This window comes from Oncorhynchus masou, chromosome 10, assembly GCF_036934945.1.
Source record: "Oncorhynchus masou masou isolate Uvic2021 chromosome 10, UVic_Omas_1.1, whole genome shotgun sequence".
Taxonomy (NCBI): Eukaryota; Metazoa; Chordata; class Actinopteri; order Salmoniformes; family Salmonidae; genus Oncorhynchus; species Oncorhynchus masou.
Window position 1 is genome coordinate 2432831 of NC_088221.1, and position 12226 is coordinate 2445056.

Below are 12226 nucleotides of genomic sequence, written 5' to 3' on the forward strand. Positions count from 1 at the left end.
GGGTTGAAAATGGGTGTACTGTAGGAGCGGAACACGCAGCATCCCAGAACCATCTACTGTTGGAGATTACTCATACTGACTCAAAAATAATAATCATAATTAAATAAATGGTGTTTTTTATTAAGAAAAAATAAAGTGTTTCATTTAGACCTAGTTGGACTTACCAGTCGTATTGTTATTATTATTGAAATTATTTTTCTATTTTATCATGGACCTTAATTAAAATAGGACATTGTGGTTGATTAGAGTGCATTTAAGTCTGGTGAATACTATATATACAGTGCCTTCAAAGTATTCACACCCCTAGAATTTTTCCAGATTTTGTTGTGTTACAGCCTGAATTAATACATGGCCTCACTCTGTGTGGAATAATTGTGTTTAAAACCCCTTAGAGTCTATTGACGGACCAGTGCATCAATCTAAGTAACATAATAAAAAAAGTCAGTTTAAGCAAGAGGACAGTTTTTTTTGAATGGGATACATCTGTCTACCACATCTGCCTTTCTCGCCCTTCCGCATCTGCGGTGGAAAGTGGCAGCGCTACAGCACTGTTTGTCATACCAGGAGACATCCCCAAAATCATGTTCTCATGAAAAGGACAGTTTGACCTGCTACGACTTCCACAACTGTTACAGGACATATCTGAAGGTAACCCATAAAAATGAATGGAAGTACAGAGGTAGTTTAGTGCAAAGAAAAACAAGTGTAGCAAAAAATTATATATATATATGACCTTCACTACAATAAAATATATGATAAAAACAAGGTGAAGTGTCAAAATATTCCTTATGATTTGGTTTATATGTCTTTTTAACTTTATTTTTTGACTTTTATGAATGTGTTATTCAATGTGTTTATCGGGGCTTTTGTAGTAAAGGTCAAATTCAATATTTGACCAAAAGTTTTATATATATTTTGGGGGATACCTAAAGGGGTCCCAAAATTCTAAATCAAATAACTAAAAGTATTCATAGTATAACCTTCCTAAAACAATTCCCTTTCATGATTTTTGAATGACTACCTCATCTCTGTATCTCACACATCAATTGTCTGTGAGGTCCTTCAGTCAAGCAGTGGTGTTCAAAAAAACAAAAAAAACAAGACCAGGGAGGTTTTCCAATGCCTTGCAAAGAAGGAAACTTATTCTGCCCTACCAAGCAAAAAGGCAGGAACTGTTCATAGCGTGAAACTGAGAAAAATAGCTTTTATTTATAAGTTAGGTGAATTTGGCCCAATCCTCCTGACAGAGCTGGTGTTTGTAGGCCTCCTTGCTTGCAGACGGTTTTCCAGTTCTGCCCAGAAATTGTCTAGAGGATCGAGGTCAGGGCTTTGTGATCGCCACTCCAATACCTTGACTTTGTTGTCATGAAACCATTTTGCCACAACTTTGGAAGTATTCTTGGGGTCATTGTCCATTTGGAAGACCCATTTGCAACCAAGCTTTAACTTCCTGACTGATGTTTTGAGATGTTGCTTCATTATGTCCACACAATTGTCCATCCTCATGATGCCATTTATTTTGTGAAGTGCACCAGTCCCTCCTGCAGCAAAACACCCCCACAACATTATGCTGCCACCCCTGTGCTTCATGGTTGGGATGGTATTCTTCGGCTTGCAAGCCTCCACCCTTTTCCTCCCAAAATAACAATGTTCATTATGGCCAAACAGTTCTATTTTTATTTCATCCGAACAGAGGCAATTCCTCCCAAAAATACGATCTTTGTCCCCATGTGCAGTTGAAAAACATTCACAGTCTGGCTTTTTTATGGCGGTTTTTGGAGCCGTGGTTTCTTCCTTGCTGAGTGGCCTTTCAGGTTATGTCGATATAGGACTCATTTTACTGTGGATATATATAATTTTGTACCAGTTTCCTCCAGCATCTTCATAAGGTCCTTTGCTGTTGTTCTGGGATTGATTTGCACTTTTCGCAGAAAGTGCGTTCATCTCTAGGAGACAGAACGCGTCGCCTTCCTGAGCAGCATTCTGCGTGGTCCCATGGTGTTTATACTTGTGTACTATTGCTTGCACAGATGAACGTGGTATCTTTAGGCATTTGGAAATGTCCCCCCAGTATGAACCAGACTTCAATTCGGTCTACAATTTATTTTCTGAGGTCTTGAAATACATCCACAGGTACACCTCCAATTGACTCAAATTATGATAAACAGCCGAACAGAAGCTTCTAAAGCCATGACATCATTTTCTGGAATTTTCCAAACTGTTTAAAGGCACAGTCAACTTAGTGTATGTAAACTTCTGACCCACTGGAATTGTGATACAGTGAATTAGAAGTGAAAAAAATCTGTCTGTAAACAATTGTTGGAAGAATTACTTCTGTCACGCACAAAGTAGATGTCCTACCCGACTTACCAAAACTATAGTTTGTGAACAAGAAATGTATGGAGTGGTTGAAGAACGAGATTTAATGACTTTAACCTAGTGTATGTAAACTTCTGACTTCAACTGTACTTAATGTAGCAAAAATTACATTAACTCATTTTTGACCAAATGAGCAGTGGTAGGGCTTTTTGCTTGGTAGGGCAGAACTGGTAGATGGATAAAAATAAGAAATAACAGACATTGAATTTCCCTTTGAGCATGGTGAAATTACACTTTGTATAAAGTATCAATACACCCAGTCACAACAAAGACACAGGCATCCTTCCTAACTCAGTTGCTGGAAAGAAAGGAGACCGCTCCGGGATTTCTACATGAGGCCAATGGTGAGGTTAAAACAGTTTACGGAGTTTAATAGCTGTGAAGGGAACTGAGAATGAACCAACAACATTGCAGTTACACCACAATACTAACCTAATTGAGAGAGTGAACAGAAGGAAGCCTGTGCAGCATAAAGCATATTCCAAAACATGCATCCTGTATGACACTAAAGTTAAACTCCAAAAAATGTGGGAAAGACATTAACTTTATGTCCTGAATTGAAAAGCGTTCTGTTTTGAGCAAATCCAACCAACACATCACTGAGTACCACTTGTCATATTTTCAAGTATGGTGTTGTCTGCATCATATTATAGGTATGCTTGTCATCGGCAATTGCTAGGAAGTTTTTAGGCTCAAACGTAATAGAGCTAAGCACAGGAAAAATCCTAGAGGAAAACCTGGCGCAGTCTGCTTTCCAACAGACACTGGGAGACAGATTCATCTTTCAGTAGGACTGGGAAGTTGACTTTGTTTATGGCAGATAGCCTTTAGCTTCGTGAAAATAGAGAAGAGTAACGGCCCAAGGCAACTGCAACGCAGGATACCACACTGTACATATCTGATGTTAGAGAAGCGTCCATTGAAGAATAGTCTCTGAAATCTGATGGATAATTAACTCTCCAACCATATAATGGCATGTGATGTAAAGCCTAAAACATAAATTCAAATAAATGTATACTGGAGTTGCTTACCAAGAATTAATTTAATGTTCCTCATTGGCATAGGTACAGTTTTGACTTTAATCAGCTTGAAAATCTATGGCAAGACTTGAAAATGTCTGTTGAACAATGATCAAGAATCAAATTCAAGTCAAATCAAATTGTATTCATATGCGCCAAATACAACAGTGAAATACTTACTTATACGAGCCCCTAACCAACAATGCAGTTAAAAATGGATTTAATAAGAATAAGATGATTGTAACAATTAATTAAAGAGCAGCAGTAAAATAAATAACTAATCTTTATATTTCAAGTTTAGGCAACATCTATTTGCTTGCTAACAAAGCAGAACAGTTGAATTGTTATGAACACAGCCTTCTGTAAGTCTGTTTGAGCCCAATGCTTGCCTGTCCACTTAGTTCAGATTGTTGAAATCAAGTAACCTACCTTATTTCTCAGAATGAGAATGAGTTGCCAGTTCCTTATATATTTCTGTTTTATGCTAATTGCACATTTATAAAACACAGACTAGACAGCTACTGTAACAGTCTTTGCCTAAAATGCTGCAAGAGGTATGTGGTACAGCAATGCCACGCATGACAAACTGAGCATACATTTTCCATATTCATTGATACTCCCATTTTAGTATTGTCTGCTCTGCGTGCAATTTGAGAATATAGAAGAGATAAAAAGTGAGACATAAAAAGTATCGTTAGAAAGGTTAACTTCTCCTCTATTACAGTAAAATTATGTCTCAAGCTGTTTCGGTTTCCATTTGACAGATTCTATTGGACCAAACCTGAAATGCAAATAGCTAGTTGAAACCGCTTGTCAGAGAGGAAGAAGTGATCTCTCATCTTTGTTGTTGTGAATGGCAGGGGATTGGTGTGTGTGGGTGTGTAAATGTGAATGTGCACAGTCACAACAGAATGTGTCACGCCCTGGTCTTAGTATTTTGTGTATTCTTTATTATTTTGGTCAGACCAGGGTGTGACATAGGTTATTTATGTGGTGGGTTTTGTCTTGGGGTTTTTGTAGGTTATGGGATTGTGGTATAGTAGAGTTGTCTAGTTAAGTCTATGGTTGCCTAGAGTGGTACTCAATCAGAGGCAGGTGTTTATCGTTGTCTCTGATTGGGAACCATATTTAGGCAGCCATATTCCTTGATTGTTTCGTGGGTGATTGTTCCTGTCTCTGTGTTTGTTTGCGCCAGATAGGGCTGTTTAGGTTTATTCACGGTACGTTTATTGTATTGTATCATCATTATTAAAGATGTATACAAGTAACCACGCTGCATTTTGGTCCTCCTCTCTTTCGACAGAAAACCTTAACAGAAGGAGTGAAGGAGAAGAGACCAAAAAGAAAATATGAGAACAAGCAGACATAAATGCTCATTAAAAAAGTTGATTGTTGCGATACAGGCATTCGGAATATGGCGCAAAAACATACATTCTAATTCATCGTTTGAATTTGATATATTGCCCATCCCAAACCTCAAGATTCAAAGGAACTGTTATACACTTACCCGTTGAAGCTGGAAGTCATAGACTACCTGATATGAAGATGTATTACTGGGCTGCTCAACTGCGTTCACTTAAACAATGGACAGCAGACTATCCTTGTGCATGGAGTAGTATCGAAGACATAAAAGTAATACCTTATCTAAAATATATTCACTACTTCGGGTCCAAGGCACTGAAGAAAATAACAGACAATCCAATGATTCCCAATTGCATTCGTATTTGGGAAAATGTACATCAATTCATAAGGTGAAAGAACCAATATCTCCAGGAATAAGCTCACCTTACCTCCAGTTATTAATAACAACACCTTTAAGTTCTACTGTCATTCAATCAATTACAAGAAAGATTCTGATTATCCAAGGCCAGTTTTGTTAAGTTCTCACAACTCAAAAATCTTATTCAATCACTCCAAGAGAATCTGGATGAATGTAAGGCATTAGAAGAAATACTGAAAGCTGCTACGCCAAAAAAGGTGATTTCCAACTTATATCAACGGTTGATTGAAACTCTGATAGTTTAGAACCTATAGGAAAAACATGGGAAACAAGTCTCAAGGAAGACATTGAGGAGAACCATTGGTTACAGATAATGTTCAATACCTCCTCCTACAACATAAGACCTAAACTTATTGCAATGTAAGATAATTCATAGGACTTCCTACACTCCTACCAGAATGCATGTAATGCAAAAAGCATTGTGTCTAGGAATTTATATCCATGTATCTCCACGATTATGTCTTGGGAAATGTAAATATTGGTGATCAGAGAAAGTTTTTGTAATCTAGGTCTAATTGCTGCAAAACAATGTATAGTGTGACAACCCTCCCACTCTGTCTGCCGTATTCTTTCTCTTTGCTCCTGTTTTCCTTATTAGGATGTCGGCGGGCGGAGCTGGGAGGGTCATCAGTGACATGGGACACACCTTGGCCCGGGTGTGTCCCAGGATAAATGCACCACTTCCCCACAGTGTTGCCAACTTAGCGACTTTGTCGCTATATTTAGCAAGTATTTAGACCCTTCCAGTGACACATTTTCAAAAAAGTGACTAGCGACTTTTTCTGGTGTTATTGGAGACTTTTGGAGACTGAAGTGAAAGCACGTAGTGTTCTTACTCTTTTCAACGAGCAGCGGAGCTGCCGTGGGCCCCACCCCCATCCCAAAGCACTCATAGACGTCCCAGTCCTCGCGCAGCAGTCTCTTCCAGCTGCAGTCAGAGCAGGAGATGTTCATCCTCTGTGTCCAAACTGCAAATGAATCGTGCATGCGGGAAGCTGTAGCTGGCTGAAAAATTAAGCTGAATTAGGGCAAGTTACCATCATTTTCTCACATTGCCATTGACAGTTTTTCTATTTTCACTTTTTGGTCCATTTAGATTGTTAATGTAAATTGTACACAAAAAAATGTTATGGTGAAAAATGTTCATGTTTTCTTAACCAAGTTAAGAAAATTAAACAAAAAAAAATAAAAAATAAAACAAAGAATACAAAACTAGGTAACTCAGCCAGGGTGTCTCTTTTGGGATACTTTTGCCGGTCCCAAGCCCGGATAAAGGAGTAGGGTGGGAAATTTGACATAAAAAAACAAGAATAGTCAGAAGAAAGTTAATTTGTAGTTCTAAACATATTTCATTTTTTTTATTCTCTCCCACGACATTATTCCTCTCTCCTACAGCGTCCATCACAATTACATGCACATGGCCAATTATGTAAATTTGGTGATGACGTCATTTAGCAACTTCTAACGACTTTTAGGAAAGCCAATAGCTACTTTCCTTACTGAGGAGTTGGCAACACTGCTTCCCCATTCATTGAGGAGATTCTCTCCATGCAGACACATTGATAGATTTTGGTTGTGGCTGTTTGGTTTGTTTGCGTTGTTACCTTTCAACACCCTTCATTATTACATTTATGCATGCAACCACTCACTTACACTACTGATTACTGACTACACACACCATTGTAAATTGTATTTAGTTTATTTTAGTTAATAAATATAGTTAGCTATTCCTTCTCTCCACGTTGTCTCCATTTTTGTTACGAACTTCGAGCCGGTTCGTGACAATAGCCATTAATTGGAAAGCCTCATATTCACCCTCATTAACGAACTGGAGAACTGAACTATCTAGCTACATACCGTTGGATTTTGAATATTCTACAATTAAATAAAAACCTTTCACCTTGGAGAATGTGTTGTACAGTGGGTGTTTTGTTTATGTGTTGTGTGTGGGGTGCTGTAGAAAAACAATAAACTAATTGTCAACAAAATATATACATGACTCCTAAACCTAACCCCTGACACTAATTGTAACCCTAAACCTAACCCCTGAGCCTTACAATAGCCTTTATCCTCGTGGGGACCTGGGAAATGTCCCTAGTGGGGAGTTTTACTAGCTTTGTGTGGCTTTTGGTGGATTTAGTAATAGAATAGTAATAGAAGAGCATAAAGACATACACACACACACCCAACCCTGGCAGGATATTGGACAGCGAGGGTATGTTTCATTAATTAATCAAAACCAGTACATATATCTGATTCCCTTGATGGTCCCCACTTTCGGACACCAGGGTGTAATACGGGAAGTTGCACCCTATTTTGCCGCTGTGTTGAAACTCCTTTTCATAATCGGCCTCGACATTGATATGGATGCCAAGAACCGACTTCCCACCCTTTCTTTTGCTTGCTCTCACTTTAGAGTTTAGACACACCACTGTTTCAATGTGTCTGAATGAGCCCTATGTAAACCACTCATGCCATTGAAAACAACACTAGCACAGCCTATCCTAATGAAAACATGAAATTAACAAAAAATACGTAACTCTCTTATTCCCCTATTAAAAGGGACAATGGAGTGGTTGCGTCACGTTTGATGTCCATTCCAGATGTTGCGATCGGGGTTGTTACTTCTTCCTGAAGTGCTCTAATACACATCAATAATTTCCGAGTTACGTTCAATAGAACGCCGGTGTGTGCGCGAGTGTTGAGAACTATTTTTTTTAAAGACTAAATTCTCATTCATTATCACCTAATAGCTGATGTGCCAACAAAACTAGACTAATTATTATCTCTCGATTTGGCTTCAGTGAGTTTACAAGGTGAATGATGTTAGTACCCCTGCAAAAAACACTAATGGAATAGTCTTTTAGAGAAAATAGGCCCCAGCCGAGAAGTGATTTCATAAATTAATTTGGCTAATTTTCATACAATTGTATGTTCAGCATTTCTATTAAGTGCTTGACTGTTGTTTTGTCCTGAGAGGAATGTTTTGGAGTGGTTAATTTTACAAAGCCATTTTATGAATTTGCCCCTAATCCATCCTTATTGCTGACAATGTTTGAAAGAGTGGGTATTGGTGTGGCTCAAAACATTTCTTAAATGGTTTAGCCTTATTCCAAGTCGGTCACAGCTCCAACTAAGGCCAGAAATCAGCAGTAGCACAAATAGCCTTTCGGAAAGCACTGCCTGGCTTTTCCGGGAAAAGCGCCTCTTCTCTACAGATTTTGTATTCAGTCAGCATTAGAAGGTAGGGCTATGTGTCCACCTGACTCCACTGTCTGTCTATCATCCTGGCCTGTTGGTTTAAATGTGTGGATCAACACCGGAACCCAAAGCCTTAGGACTGGGAGGCCTTAGGCATTTTCTTGTTAGATAGCCGAGTCTGGTCATCTGGTTTTGATCTATCCCAATCATAGGATTACAAAACAAGGATCAATGTACAAAAACCACAGGCGGTGCTTTTGGTTGTCTGTCAATTTGCCTGTCTGTCTGTGTCCAAATTCTGTATCCCTGAATGTGCCCTCTATGGGTAGGAGGCTTTTACACTGATTTTAGCCTGCGTTCATGTGCTATTCTCCAATTTGAAATAAGTAGCCTGCATCTTTATTTCAATATAAGTTCATCACCATCAGTAAATGTGTGTGTGCAGTCTGTGCAGGGTCGTTGCACACGACACCAGAACAGGGGAACTTTCAGACCGCATCCTTTTTGATGAGAACTAGTGCTGAGCAATTAGGGCTTTTCTAGTTTGGTTTGAGTTCGATTATTTAAAAAATAAACACTGTTTTTGATTTCGGTTTTGATAAACACATTTTAAACATTAAATGCATTATGAAATCATTACATATACATTTATTTTTTAGTTTTTTAATGGATATTCCATTGGCAGAAATAGTGAACATTAAATTACCAAAACATTTTAAATATTATGATGTCTCTGTCAGGTACACATTGGTTTTTATTTGATTACATTATCATTTTTCATTCCTTAAAAGTCATCATGTCATCTCTGCCCAGGCAGTATCAGCCAGGCAAATGTTATCTTTGTACTCCTGTCTCTGTAAACTCTAGGGGCGCAATTTCATTTTTGGATGAAAAACGTTCCCATTTTAAACAAGATATTTTGTCACAAAAAGATGCTCGACTGTGCATATAATTGATAGCATTGGAAAGAAAACACTCTGAATTTTCCAGAACTGGAAAGATATTGTCTGTGGGTGCCCTAGAACGGGAGCTACAGGCAAAACCAAGATGAAACGGCAACCAGGAAACCAGCAGGATTTTTGAGGCTCCGTTTTCCATTGTCTCCTTATATGGCTGTGAATGCGAGAGGAATGAGCCTGCCCTTTCTGTCGTTTCCCCAAGGTGTCTGGAGCATTGTGACGTATTTGTAGGCATATCATTGGAAGATTGACCATAAGAGACTACATTTTCCAGGTGTCCACCCGGTGTCCTCCGTCGAAATTGGTGCGTCTTTTTCAGCTGCTGGTATTTTTCCATGCAATTCTGAGGGGAAAGCAGGCTTCCACGAACTGCATATCAATGAAGAAATATGTGAAAAAACACCTTGAGGATTGATTCTAAACAACGTTTGGCATGTTTCGGTCGATATTATGGAGTTAATTTGGAAAAAGTTTGACGTTTTGGTGATTGAATTTTCGGTTCGTTTCGGTAGCCAAATGTGATGTACAATACGGAGTGATTTCTCCTACACAAAGATTCTTTCAGGAAAAACTGAACATTTGCTATGTAACTGAGAGTCTCCTCATTGAAAACATCCGAAGCTCTTCAAAGGTAAATGATTTTATTTATTTGGTTATCTGGTTTTTGTGAAAATGTTGCGTGTTAAATGCTACTCAAAATGCTAAGCAAGCTTAGCATCCTCTTACACAAATTAGTGATTTGCTATGGTTCAAAAGCATATTTTGAAAATCTGAGATGACAGTGTTGTTAAGAAAAGGCTAAGCTTGAGAGCAGGTGCATTATTTTCATTTTATTTGCGATTTTCAGAAATCGTTAACGTTGCGTTATGCTAATGAGCCTGAGGCTTTATTCACGATCCCGGATCCGGGATGGGGAGTATCTGTGGTCAATATGTACACAATTGTTACCCTGAGGAAAATGGGATGGTCATGCCTTTTCAATTTCAGTCAAGGTGAGGGTTTAGTATTGTTTAGTCTAGGGGAAGGTCATATAGTTTGAAATCAATTACATGTCATATTGCTCAGGGTCTACGAATTCGTTTTTGCACTGCTGGCATGGTGTATAGAAAACTAGGATACACTGCATTACACAATGGAATGGATAGGCATTCCCAATCATGAGCCCCGACCTACCCCGCTCTAGCTGATGTAAACCCTTTTGTGCTGCCTAAACAATTACTGTACTCTGTACAGTGACACTTCAGGGGGTGAGTCAAAAGCTTCTTCCACAATGTGCAAAAAATGCTATAGCTGTGTGGGTGGACTAGGTCTACTGATGTTCAGTTTGGGAGGGAGAGCACGAGGATGAGAATGAGAACGAGGACCGGAGGTAAGCTTGCTACTGCTATATTTGTTTTTTAATATAAACAATATGTTTTGTTGACCTGACAATAAGCCATGTTTCTGTAATTTACGTAACATTCAGAGATTTGTTTTGTTTTTATTTCACCTTTATTTCACCAGGTAAGCTAGTGGAGAACAAGTTCTCATTTACAACTGTGACCTGACCAAGATAAAGCAAAGCAGTGCGACACAAACAACAACACAGGGTTACACATGGAATAAACAAGCGTACAGTCAATAACACAATAGAAAAAAATAAAGTCTATATACAGTGTGTGCAAATGGCGTGAGGAGGTAGGCAATACATAGGCCATAGTAGCGAAGTAATTACAATTTAGCAGATTAACACTGGAGTGATGAATGAGCAGATGATGATGTGCAAGTGGAGATACTGGTGTGCAAAAGAGCAGAAAAGTGAACAAAAACAACATGGAGATGAGGTAGGTAGATTGGGTGGGCTATTTATAGATGGATTATGTACAGCTGCAGCGATCGGTTAGCTGCTCGGATAGCTGATGTTTAAAGTTAGTGAGGGAAATAAAAGTCTCCAGCTTCAGCGATTTTTTTCAATTAATTCCAGTCACTGGCAGCAGAGAACATAACATAACCTAATCGTTTGTGGTGCTTTCGCTGTAAAGCCTATTTGAAATCGGACACTGTGGTGGGATTAACAACAAGATTACCTTTAAAACGGTATAAAATACATGTATGTTTGAGAAATTGTAATTATGAGATTTCTGTTGTTTTGAATTTGGCGCCCTACACTTTCACTGGCTGTTGTCATATCATCCCGTTAGCGAGATTGCAGCCCTAAGAATTATTTAATCACTGTACTCCATTTTGTTTATTTTGTTTATCTGTCGGTCCCAGCCTCGAACTCAGGCCCTATGTGTAGTTAACTGACCCTCTCTGCCCATTCATCACCATTTTACCTGTTATTGTCTTAGCTGTTGATATCAAATCAAATTTTATCAAATCAAATTTGATTTGTTACATACACATGGTTAGCAGATGTTAATGCGAGTGTAGCGAAATGCTTGTGCTTCTAGTTCCGACAATGCAGTAATAACCAACAAGTAATCTAACTAACAATTCCTAAACTACTGTCTTATACACAGTGTAAGGGGATAAAGAATATGTACATAAGGATATATGAATGAGTGATGGTACAGAGCAGCATAGGCAAGATACAGTAGATGGTATCGAGTACAGTATATACATATGAGATGAGTATGTAAACAAAGTGGCATAGTTAAAGTGGCTAGTGATACATGTATTACATAAGGATGCAGTCGATGATATAGAGTACCTTATATACGTATGCATATGAGAAGAATAATGTAGGGTAAGTAACATTATATAAGGTAGCATTGTTTAAAGTGGCTAGTGATATATTTACATCATTTCCCATCAATTCCCATTATTAAAGTGGCTGGAGTTGAGTCAGTGTCAGTGTGTAGGCAGCAGCCACTCAATGTTAGTGGTGGCTGTTTAACAGTCTGATG